Genomic DNA, 13,280 nt, shown 5'->3' on the forward strand with positions numbered 1-13,280 from the left:
GTCTTTCTAATGTGAACGTTTTACCTGAAAATAAAACGGTTATTAAACATACTTACCTTATTTTAAGCCTAATAACAAATGAGAGAGACACCCGTGTTTCTGTCCCTTTCTTTCTCTGTTTCTACCTTCTATTGCCTTCTCTTTCACACATTCCACCACCACCAGCAGAGGTCGCCTTGTCTTTAGTAGGCGCTTTTTGAATCATTACGTCGTTTATAGAAATCACCAGGCAGTGTTTCAATTATTAGGCTTAAAATAAGGTAAGTATGTTTAATAACCGTTTTATTTTCAGGTAAAACGTTCACATTAAACAACTGGACCGTTATTTTAAGCCTAATAACAAATGAGAGACGTGTTTGTTATCGCCTGGTGGTGGTGATGACGTCAATGTGATTAAGATTTTGTCACACTGATATATTGTAAACCAACTTACAGATGTATATTTAATAGTAGCCAATACTGAACTATAAATTTAGAGCAGTACATGATTGTGCAAGTAATTTTATTCGCGAAGATGCTTATCGAATACCAAATTCGAGGTAATGGAATGTAATATCATCATAGTATCAAAGTATCAATTAACCATTTAACCATTGACTGGATCAACTGTGTAGCCGTCACTGACGGGTAGATACGTAAGTCTACCTTTGATTAGTTGTTTTGCTAAATAAAATAATGAGTAAATAGTCGAGTATTGAGTTGCTTCTAGAATTAATTTTGTGTAGTAGGGAGTTGTAACTGCAGCTTAAATACTGCTAGGTGAAGCATTACTCCTGACTCCTTTAAAATATTCTTAATCAAATCGCTTTGACAATTCGAGAAGCGGCTTACGCCGTACCACATATACTTCTATATGCTTATCTTCTATATGTCTATGTTCTATCTAAGCAAGCTTACCAGTCAGACTGCCGAACATCGGGTGAATCTGTTCTTGACCCCAAAAAGAGGTCATAAGGTTAAGTGATTGGGTGTTATGTTACAGCAGTTTTCATTTACTTTTGGCAGAGTACAGTCATGTACACGACGTCCGGAACATAGTAGCAAAATAGATGCAATATAATTATATTATCTTGACATGTGCTTGACAAGGGGATCAACGTCCCAAATTGGTGCTTTAGAAATCTTAGGATTTGCTATTGAAATGTAATTCAACATACGCTTTACTAAAAGGTGGCCACTAAGGGTGGTCAAATAATTGCGGATCGTATAGACTAGAAATTGCTGATTCATAGGTTAGTATGCCGTGATAGGCCTGCATGAGCTCTGTCTTCGATTTGGACGGCTAATGGTTCGAATCTGGTATAGGCATGTACCTCTAACCGTTCAGTTATGTGTCTTTATAGCTTAATCCCTCTAATTCTGAGAGGAAACTCGTGCTCAACAGTGAACCGAATATAGGTTGTTAATCGTTTGACGATAAAACAACTTAAACTTAACCGTAGTAAAGTTGCAACAGTCACGGAGCTAGTTACATGGCACAGCTCACTAAATAAACACCTTCCGGTTCTAGGTGCTGAGAGGAGACTCGTGCTCAACAGTGAGCCGAATATAGGTTGTTAATCGTTTGACGATAAAACAACTTAAACTTAACCGTTGTAAAGTTACAACAGTCACGGAGCTAATGACAGGGCACTGCTCACTAAATAAACACCTTCCGGTTCTTGAAGAAACACCGATACTATGCTTAGGTATATATGAACAACGAGCAGCACACATTGGCTCCCCAGCAATACTTCATTAAGCGTTCTGCGCCGCCCAGGTGGCCTGCTAAGCTTCTTGAGTGAGCTCGGTTGGCTGAAGTGACTCCAGTGAGGACCAACATCAAATGGACCGTTAATATATTATAACTAATATTCAATTCACACCCACAATTCCAGATTTCCAGAAACTTCGACACATTTATGAATGTCGCTCGGTTGACGTGTCTATCGGGAGCTTAAAGTAGATTTGAAGGTCCTGTAGGTCCAGGAAGATACCACAGATCTGTTCTTCAGTTCTGGCCTCTAATATACTATTGATTACCTCGGGGCTATTATTAAAATATGCCTCCGCACATGTTTAGGTGCGACAGAACCTTGGGCATTAGAAATTGACGTGGAAACACGTCATTGGCTACTCTGCGTGATAGTCCAGAGAGCGATAACTGGGAATTACACAAGCGTTCCGAGACGCAAACAGTACTTGGGAATGCTCAGGTCCCCATTTGGAAAAATTAGAATGGCTGCTTGAGGAAGCGAGTGCCATTTTGGAATTCCACTCAGGCGAGACAAGTGATCTGCTTCCTCGTTGTAAACTCTTGGTACGAATATATGATGTACTGTAAGATGTATTTTGTGTAATTTCAGCAGATCCGGAAGGTAGTAAGGTTCAGCAGTATCTGGGTACTCGTTCGTCCTTCGTTCCGTAAATATGATACCGCAGTTTGGTTGCCAAACTACAAAAGTCGGGCTCAGACCTTGCATTTGTAAAACTTTTAGTACCTACTGCAAGCAATTCCTTTTGACTACAATGAAGATTACTTTTCAACTTAGCCCAATGTAATTTGTCATTTCTCAGCAGACGTAATTTGTCTACATGTGCGCCCCATGTAAGATATGACGCCTCGGTAACCATATTATAATGGGTAGGAGGAGGCAATTGAATTGATGATGGATCCTTGTGATGTACAAGCCCTCATTGCAGTTCCGTTAGAACTGGTTGGGGTGATAGTACGATTTTCCTTTACGTTGTATGGTTGATTCAGATTCGATGAATCTGGCGTAAATTTAACCTCTTGCGAGGAATGATAGAATTTGCAAAGTTCAACATTCCCACTAAGCTTTGTAGATCCTTTAGAACGATTTTCGTCTTATCTATAATTTGGCTACCATTCCTTCTATTTTCGTGCATATCTTTATAGTTTAGCCGGGAACTCCATAATCTAGGTACTCCAGTATCTGACTGCATTGTGGAATGGGTTTTGTATAATTAGTTTTCCAGCCCAGATGTTTTAATATGTTTACTGTGAGCATAGCATGACTCTCTAGAACTTGGTGACGTTGGTTGACGATCAGATAATCGTCTAAATAAACAAGCACTCATAAGCCTATGTGATTACGTAGGACATTTTCAATTCAATTTGTCACCGACGTAAAAATTTCGACACCGAACTAAGCCCGAATAGTCAGCAGTTCATTTGCAGTAGGTAGGTAGCAGTTCATTTGCAGTAGTTGTTGTTGCTGGTACAGAAACCGTAAAAACCGTCTATTGGCACGTGAAAGAAATTACGCCTTGTTTTAAGTGTATTTTGAATATTCAATCATACGTCGTATGAATTGGGGTATTTTCTGCTTACTGATTGGTCAGAATTAAGAAGCATAGATGTTTCAATTTCAGGCTTCCAGATTGTGTATGGGTCTAAAACTTATGTTTTCTTTTGGCACAAAGTACATCGGTGATAATCAGCTTTGAGACGGCGGAACCGTCGTCAAAACCCCTTCCAACTTCATCTTTTCTATAGCTTTGCTCATCTTTCTTGAAGGAGACGTAGCTTATGAATTTATTATGTAACACGGCTAAAACTCACGTCATACTACGTCGTAGTATACCTGACTAGTTTCAAAGTCATACGGGGGCTCATGAGCTGGTTCTTGCAACGCGGCACGATACAAACAGATTGAATAGGGCCGCAAGTTTCAGCCGTGTTTCATCATAAATCAATATGAATACCACTTACGATAGCTTAAATCCAAGAGGCGTAGCTTGTATGCTTTTTTAAATATTGAGTAGATGAAGAAGTTGCTATATCAGAAAAGGTATGCGATCCCGTTAATATGTGATCTGGTACACCTATTTGTTTTCATCGGTCAAGATTCAGGATCAGCTGACCGGTACGGAATCGACTCGGTGAGTCAATATCCACTAGTTTTACCTCTCCTATCCCGGTGGGATGAGGGAGAGCGCAGTGCGTATTGCCGTAAGCATCTCATGGTAAGGTTTGCCGCCGAATTCCTTTCTCGAATTGGGTCTTGGAACATGCGATTGTGTCACATCAGGTTTTTGACTCAGCATATGGCTGTCACGTTTTTGAAGGTCCGTGAACAGTAACATTTCTTTTAGGAAGAAAAAGATAAATATTGATCGGTCTGCGGTGCAGAAACACGATCCATTTCACGCGGGCTTTTCTTACTCCCCCCCCCCGCTTTTTCAAGAGTGACTGTAATTTTTTCAGACTCGAATAAGTTTTGGCATGATGGTGGTATCCCATTACGAAGACTATTAGTGTGAAGCTAGTGCTTAATAAAATATAAAATAGACTATATTCCGAGTTCATTCAGTTCCGCTCTGTGGCCGCAGACCAGCTAAAGAGCATCATTTGATATCAATAGCTTCTAAATTGTCTTTGACTCACGTCAAAAATCTTCGTAGATCCAATTCCAATTGTTTATTCAAAATAAAGTTTAAGGCTACAAAATGCTTATTCTGCATTGCCCAGAGTGTGAGGTGTCATACCGCTTTACCTCTTTGTTTGCCTCCAAATCAGTAAATCCTGAACTGAAAAAATTCTGTACACAAGAATAGCGGACGTTACGCTGATTAATATCGTCAATTTGCAAATCTTTCAGAAAATTGTAAGAGTATTTTAGAACATTAGGATTTACAGTAGTTTTCGGTTCATGTTCACTAGAATGATCACTAATATGTTCACTAGTAGCGGAGCAATAGTGTTTATTGGCCCCAATTTGAACTGGAACTGCTCAGTTTTGACTTTCGAGAAGGCACTTTATTTGTATTAGAACAACGTGATTCCAAAATACCTTTAGTATTCTCTAGATTTTCCATTACGACTTAGTAGTTGTAGGTACCTACCTTAAAATGTATTATAATATTTGTTAACGTTATAGTAAGTTGTACAAAAACCAACAGGTTAAATTAATAATTTTCCGTAGAAAGAACAATAAAATTATAACGGTAGGTCAAACATACGTTCAAACCATCAATCTAAAAATATAAACTTTCTAAGTCGATCAAAGAAGGTAGAATATAAAAACAAAAATAAATTACTTTCGAACGGCATCGCCGTTAACAATATTGCAATTTGATTCTTAATCGAATCAAATATTCTAAAGAAGTTATTTAATGAAATAATACTTTCATCTATATCATGCATAAAAAATATGAACTTTATGGTGAGTAATAGAAAAAATAACTTTACATACCATAGCACTTGTACTAACACTTGTACACCTCAAATCATTTTTACATACCTTAATAATGGTAGACGCAAACACTTTTAACAAAGTTTTAGCAAAATTAAGTATTCGTTATAATATTTAAAACACTCACAGGTCTTGTCACTTGTACAATTAGCTACTAGTCCTTAGGACTGTGTTGACGGGACGGAAACAACGACGTCAATGATTCAAAAAGCGCCTACTAAAGACAAGGCGACCTCTGCTGGTGGTGGTGGAATGTGTGAAAGAGAAGGCAATAGAAGGTAGAAACAGAGAAAGAAAGGGACAGAAACACGGGTGTCTCTCTCATTTGTTATTAGGCTTAAAATAACGGTCCAGTTGTTTAATGATGAAATTTTAAAATCGGTTGAGGATTTGATAACTTAACAAACAAACAAAAAGTCAATTCTTATATTTATCTGTACGTTAATATTATATTATTTGTGAGGTTGTAGGAGATAATCATTGGATCTACTAAACCGATTTTGAAAATTTTTTCACCAATAGAAAGCTACGTTATTTGCGAGAATCTGCTTTATTCACGTATTCCTGAGGGAATGGGTGGAACACGGTGCAACCACGGGGCGTCTGCTAGATACTTAGTTTATATAGAGACCTACCCCATATTGTGAACAATAATAAAATCAACCCCTGCCTATAATAAGCGTTCCCATAACGCCTGATCGGCTCTTGCTAACACTTTGCCACTATCTAGTTAAGTTATTTATTTACAAACACGTTCCAGTAGGGCTCCATTCGGTTCACATGACAAGAGAATGCCAGCCAAGCGATGCAGGTAATTTAGCTGCAAATAGCTTGGGGAGGAATAGAGGGCCACGGTGGTGATTATATCTTCTTATATATTATGTCGGAAAAACGGGTTGACATCAGAAGCGGATTTAAATAGCAAAACACTATTATTCAATGGAAACTCATCAGGTCTAGCAATTCCCACTAAGAATGTAACCAATAAACCCTCGAATGGAAGAGAATAGCCTTAAGTGAAGTCCCGGACTTGTAACCGAAGGATGTAGGGTTAAAGAGGGCTTTTAAAACTAGTTAACACTCGCCTTCTCCACTTAAGTCATTCTCTTCGCCTATTTTAAATTAATCCATGAAGGATTATACAACAATAGGTGTGGACGGATCGAACGTCACGATAAGAATTAGCTAGACCACGCGAGCGGTCACCTATACCGCCAGAACTCGGTCTTCCACCGTTCAAGTATTAGCCCTTTTTAACGACCCATGACAGGGCCAGGCCTGTATAAAATAAATATTTAAGGGGCTCCCATACAGCAATCATGATCTTCTGTTTTTATAGACAATAGTATAGATACAGAACCCTTCGTGCGCAGTTCGACTGGCACTTAGGCGTTTATTTACAGTACGCATTATACATCTTAAAGAATACGTTGCATATATGAGTACGTTCACAAGTGATTAATACTGCAAACAAACGTACACCGTTTTAACGTTTGAACGAATACCGCAAAAACCTGCAGGACATTGTGTGTACGTAGCTTTAAAGTTCCACATATCAATAAACTGCAGCTAATAGTATCAATGTCACCTTCATTAAACACCCTTTGATACCTGAAACTTGCTCCAGTCGAGCGAGAAATACCTACTTCGTCCTTTCTAAACGTAAAGTTTGAAACATAATACGTTCTAACTTGTATGTTTCATTTAGTTTAACTTTAGGGGTTTCGATGTTAAGTTGCCCAAGTTGTGTATACAAATACGTTTACGCCAGCCACTCACAATCAAGTTTACCGTCAAGTCTGCAGGACGGTTATGCCGACCACAAATGGCCAAGCATAGACTATTCCTCCCTTATCCCTATCGTCGCGTAGCCATAAAATTATTGTGTGAAAGTGAGAAGTGAGAGAAGTACTATCCGGATTACATGAGAAAATGTATACAAAAATAATGTTCTTATTAGTAGAGCCGGGGTAACTTACTTAAAACTTGAAGTTAGCCCAACAAAAAACCACTTTAGAACAGTCGCTGTGAACTTTTCCTTGATTTTTTTACGATTAATAAGCTCGTTATAAAGTAGGAACTTGTGAGAAATAGATGCCATTAATTAAATGTTTGGGATGGAGTGTCTTACGCTGTGAAAGGTAGGTATTGGTGTTTTATATGCGGCTTACCGTGGTTACATCTATAGGTAAAATAATGTAAGCGGTAAAGTACCTATACCTATAGAGCTGCCTGCTGTAAAAAACTATCGAAACCACACCAACACCTATATATTTGACTAGCCAACCCCCAGCGGTTTCATCTGCGTAGTTTCCGTTTCTCTGGGAACACGGGGACAAAATATTGCCTATGACACTCTCAAACAAAGTTTTATAGTAGATTTTATAGTAGATACCACAATTATTAACTTCTTTGTATTATTAGTAGGCACAGGTTAGATATATTTTTCACTACCCAAATCCCTACTTAACGCAGTGTACTTGAACGTCTGTAGCCGGCGTAAGGGTATGTGGGTGGAAATATCGAAATATGATTTTCGTATTAGGTACTTCTTCCAAGCAGCATTGCTGTTCCGGCCTGTGCCTGTGTTAATTAAAGACACATGAGGCTTGACCTACAATATAATACCTACCTACTTTGAAAGACGTGTTTTTTGCATGCCACGTAAAGTGTTGTTCTGTTTAGAGGCGATAGTTTTCCACTTTATTAGGTATCACATTATCCTAGCAACTCACTATCTGATAAGCTAGCCTGCAGCGCTAACAGCTTGATAGCCGAGAAAACTGATCATGTGTTGGTCACGATCGCCATGATGTCATGCACATCGCGACCAACACACGATCAGTTTTATCGGTTGTCTAGCGCTGCAGGCATGTCAGCTTACTTGATCGTCAGTGGCTGACATAATCAAAGTTATTACTATGAAAAATTCTTATCCAAAAATGGGTTGCATGTATCTACCTATTTACTTGCCTGTAGACTGAAACATAATTTTACTAAAACCACAGAAAACGTAAGTAAACGCTAAAACCAAGTGATTACTTAGATGGATTTTAGTAGAATGGATATTTGATTACTTATTAAGTTTACGACTTTACTTGTAGCTATTACGAGTATGATTGACAGTTTAAGTTAACCTAACTCTTTTCAACACAACGTTTTTTTTTTACTTTTGTCATTTCTGCAGTTTTTTTTCCCGGGAAGCACCAGATTACTTTTTACAAATTTTTGCTTTCACACGTAAGGGGCTGTACCTGACCGGGTGCCCCGTATTGATACGGCTGATACGGCGGTAGCTACGCTCCTGTTCATGTGCCTATCGTCATGGCATTATGCAACAATACACGATCAGTTTTATCAGATGTCCTGCCATTAGCGCTGCAGGCACATGAACTTATTTGATGGTGAATGGCTAGCTTAACACTCTGCCCTCAGTCTCATAGTCCGATCGATGGTATACCGCCACAACCTTAAGGAGATAAGACGAGAACCAGGATTTACATGCTCTCCAGGGCACGGAGTAAGGTGTAGTATTAAGTCTGTACAGTCATACTTAAAGTACCTACATACTAAGTCTGTTTATAAACGTAAACGTATTCAACTTACGCAATAAAAACGTCCTAATCCATAGAGTGCTAAATCCATGTAGCATAAAAGGAAGGTACGTAGGTATGTTTTATACAACATAGTGCCCATATTAATATTATAAAAGTAACTGTCTGTCTGTGTAGACCGAGAGCCTGCGATATTCAGACATGCCTCACCTCTTTTACACTACGAAGTCCCTCGGTTCGACTCCCGGCTGGGCTGATTGAGGTTTTTTAATTGGTCCAGGTCTGGCTGGCTTGGAGGCTTTTTTTATCCTTTAGGTACAAGTTAGCCCTTGATTACAATCTCACCTGATGGTAAGTAATAATGCAATCTAAGATGGAAGCGGGCTAACTTGATAGGAGGAGGATGAAAATTCACACCCCTTTCGGTTTTTTTTAAATTCTTTACAAGTTAGCCCTTGACTACAATCTCACCTGGTGACCACCCAAAACCCAACCTTTCGGTTTCTACACGACATCGTACCGGAAAGCTGAATCGTTTGGCGGTACGTCTTTTTCGGTAGGGTGGTAACTAGCCACGGCCAAAGCCTCCCACCAGCCAAAAGGCTTCGGCCATAGTTACCATCTTACCGGCAAAGACGTACTGTCAAGCGATTTAGCGTTCGAGTAATCTCGTATCTGCTAAAATAAATCTAGACTCGGATCCCAATTACAATACCCCGCTTAGGAATGCCAACGCGCGAACAAGAGGTGCTGGAATAGCAAACAGCTTCATTATACGTGCTCTTTTTTGAACATTTGGTATATGGAGCGAAACTAACTCTAGTACTGAAGGGTTAGAGTTCAGACATAGGCAATCCCCACAATCATTGATACGGTGCTTCCGGACTACAGGGGCCCCTTACGTGTAAAAGTAAAAATTAGTAACAAGTAATTTACAATATTACTTAATCTGGTGGTGGTGAAAAACATAAAAAACTGCAGAAATTACTAAAGTAAAAGAGCATTACTTTGTAGTAAAAGAGTTGGGGAAAAATCCAAGAGGTTTTTCGGGATTTACCGCTTGTCTATTGTACCCCGCAACTAATTTCGATACAGGGCCCCTCTAAGGTACGCTACGCCACCTAAGCAAGGTCTCATCTCAAAGTGGGGTAGGCGAACCCCTGGGTTCGCCATTCGACGGCAGGGCGGCAGGGGGTTCGCGACAAGATTAACGTAACTGATACCAAGTAAGAATTAAGGTTAAAATTGTCCAAAGTTACTCCTAACATTGAATCCATTTGCGACAAGAAACAAGCACACCCATCACATTAAATCTAAAAAAATAGGTACCTACTTACTATATTTTTTTCTGAAAAATTGCTGGCAACCCTAGGTTAGGTAGGTACCCTGACAAACATGACAGTGTGGTGTTTGGTTTGATGCTTCTGCTACTTGAGTTTTGGCCTTGCCTCGATCAGGTGATTGAGGATGCTCAGGCAATTTTAGAATAACCGTTTTTTTCTTTCTTCCTTTTATTTCTACCAGATGCTAATGTTAAAGACGTAGGTACCGCCATTGGCGTATCTAGGATTATTTCCTGGGCCTGGCCTGGGGTGGTTCTACATATCACTGAACAGAGTCGACACTCAATATAAAAATTTCGTTAGCAATATTTGTGGACGGACCTCTGAAACGGCTCGACTTATTTTTTTTTTGTATCTATGGTAGGTATCAGAAAAGATCTTATTGCTTAAAGGTTTTTCTTTGTTATAAGTTGTAATTGTTATTATTTGCGACCGGCGACCGGCGACCATCACAGAATTTCAAATCGGTGGGCACTGGACTATTCTAGGGTGGACCTGGACCACCCGCTGTATTTAGTGTTCCGGTACTAGGGTAAGGAACCTAATAGTCGGCCCCGCACCAGTAGTCATCCAATGTCTTTGATTCGTAGGTATATATAATCAAAGTCAATGTGAGTAAATGGACCTCGTGACCAATACCACATACTTACTTACTGACCACTGCACCAACTAGAGGTAGACAGTAAAAGAAAGAAGTAAAATACGATAGTTCCTATAATAATGCACATAGGCAAATAACAACCCAATGCCTACCTAATAACAAAGTTCATGAAAAACGCGATTAATGCTTATCTGAAGAACTAAGCTAAGTAGGTATATCTATAGCTGACTAACCGATTTGGATTTTTGTTATTATGATATATCCTAATAACAATAACAAATAAATGAAATAAATAAATAAATACCTTTTTTAATTAAGTATGTAAAAAAAGGATTTATATAGGCACATAAATATTCCCAACAAAACCAAAAATTAAGACTGTGCATCCTTAATTACTAGGCAAGTAATAATATAAATGGAATAATATATAGAATAAAAGAGTAGGCAAGTACATAGATAGGTATGTTTTTCATCCCAAACAATATATCACACAACTAAATTAAATAGGTATAAAACTGAATGGGAAACATACAAGTAGGGTCATTGTGGCTACAGTGGGTCAAGTGGGAACACTGGGTCGGCAATATATTGGTGAAAAAGAGACGGTCTATAGTTGCGTCTCTTTCACATTATATTCGCGTTCCAACATGATTCACGCCAAGCTTGCCAGTGGATCGCTAGGAAGCGTTTTAAACGGTACAGGAATTAGTTTGTGTTTTGTGACTGCAAAAGTACAAAAAATACATAAGTTTTGATTTTTATTTCTTCCATAGTTGCAAATGTTAGAAGTTAGTTAAAGTTTTTATGTTTTAAGTACTTATTAAGGTCTCATTTGATAGTAAATTGAGCTAGCTTCCTCAGTGAAGTATTCTGTTATTGCGTCGTTAAATTAAAATGGCGTGGGTAGTACACAGTGAGTCGTTTCCAAAGTGGGCACAGTGAGTCGACCCACTGTGGACCTATTGAAATAATCTATATTCTATACTCATATTTTAAAGTGGAAATATTTGTATTTTCGTAGGTAATAAATAAACTCACAAACTACTAGACCGATTTGAAAAATTCTTTCAATAGAAAGCTACATTATCAGGAAGTAAAATAGGCTTTATATTATCACCTTTTTCCTATGGGAATTAGAACTGCGAGGTTCTTCTATTTCTATATAATATTGTGATCGATGGTTTAACGTGCTCTCCAGGGCGAAGGACGTAACACCACCAACTTAACAAATACATATTTATGTTTCTAAAGAAGAAGAACTTCATTTACTTTGACATTTTACAAGACTTTTGGTTGACTGGTTAAGATAACTACATTTAAAAAATTCTGTTTGTCATAATATTAACGGATTTATAATATATTAAACAAAGTCTAAATACAGTTTTCATACATAGATAAAAAATATTACCTTTTATTTTAGGTTAAACACCCAACTGACCCACTGTGACCTGAAAACTGACTCACTGTATACACTATATAGGACACAGTGGATCAAAAGCCATTTTTTAAAAAAATATATATTTTTCAAAAACTATTAAGTATAATACATATATTTGTATACCGAAACGCAGCCAATTAGTTTACCTTTCTTCCACTAAAGTTTGACATATATAACTTTTATGGTTTTTGAGATATATGACTCGGAAAAAAGGGTGACTCACTGTTCCCACAATCACCCTACATTACAATGGACGATGCACGAATATGTAGGATTATAGATAAGTAATCGTCAACAGTTCAATACACACCTTATTATTCTTCGCCGGAACAAATTCACACACAAAATCAACACACACTAACATAGATTAGATATTATACAGCTAAAGATAAAAGGTGTTTCAATGAATGGTCGATTTATTAAACACGCGACCGCGTTATTTGGCCGAGCTGCGTGGAGACGTCCGTTGCGTGGCGCGGCCTCGCGGACTTTGAGAACTGAGAAGGAATGAAATAATCCAATCCGATGTCTGGCAGGTGACCCCGCGCGCATGCGCTAATCCAAGGTCGGTCGCGGTATTTACATCATACGATTATTTGCTAAGATGTATTTATTACATACAATAAAGCACTGCCCGACATTATCTTCATGCTCACACTAAACAGCACAACATTATCAATAATTACTACCTGAAAATCCTTCAGGAGTACCAGTACCTGTCATTTGTCTCCATCGTCAGACCCCTGTGACAGTGATAACCTATCTAGGTGGAAAGTTCTCGTCAGCACAAATCAATTAAGCCTAAACACAAGGTAACTGTTGTAAACCGTTAAAGAGTTCCCTCGTGTGTCTTTCGGCTCCATCATCAGATCGACTCCAGAACTTCATTCAGTTGTAGTTCTTTAAAATGGTTAATGGAAAAAATATAAAACGCCATAGTTGCCCCTACGTTTTTTGAAAGTTTCCCTCAATTTCTCCAGGATCCCATCATCAAATCCTGAAATGATGACAATGGGACCACCTCAGGATTATACCCTTTTAAACAAAAAAAGAATTATTCAAATCGGTCTAGGCGTCTTCGAGTAATCAGGTGACATACATATATGTGAGTTTAACTTGTCATTGAATAATGAAAAAAAATGTTTT

General features: G+C 38.4%; 1 protein-coding gene across 5 annotated transcripts in view; it reads right to left on the minus strand.

Annotated features, from left to right (window-relative positions):
- The window catches only part of LOC112048379 (1-phosphatidylinositol 4,5-bisphosphate phosphodiesterase), a 90,392-nt gene extending 77,749 nt beyond the window's left edge, over window positions 1-12,643 (minus strand). For 4 of the 5 annotated variants that reach the window (XR_008251549.1, XR_008251548.1, XR_008251546.1 and 1 more), the window contains exon 1: window positions 12,445-12,642. The gene's annotated coding sequence lies outside the window, so the exon portion shown is untranslated. Of the gene's footprint in view, window positions 1-12,444 lie in introns of all 5 variants that reach the window. The other variant, XR_008251547.1, reaches the window with a different exon arrangement.
- Window positions 12,644-13,280: the final 637 nt, after the last annotated feature.

The sequence above is a fragment of the Bicyclus anynana genome, chromosome 16 (assembly GCF_947172395.1).
Source record: "Bicyclus anynana chromosome 16, ilBicAnyn1.1, whole genome shotgun sequence".
Classification (NCBI taxonomy): Eukaryota; Metazoa; Arthropoda; class Insecta; order Lepidoptera; family Nymphalidae; genus Bicyclus; species Bicyclus anynana.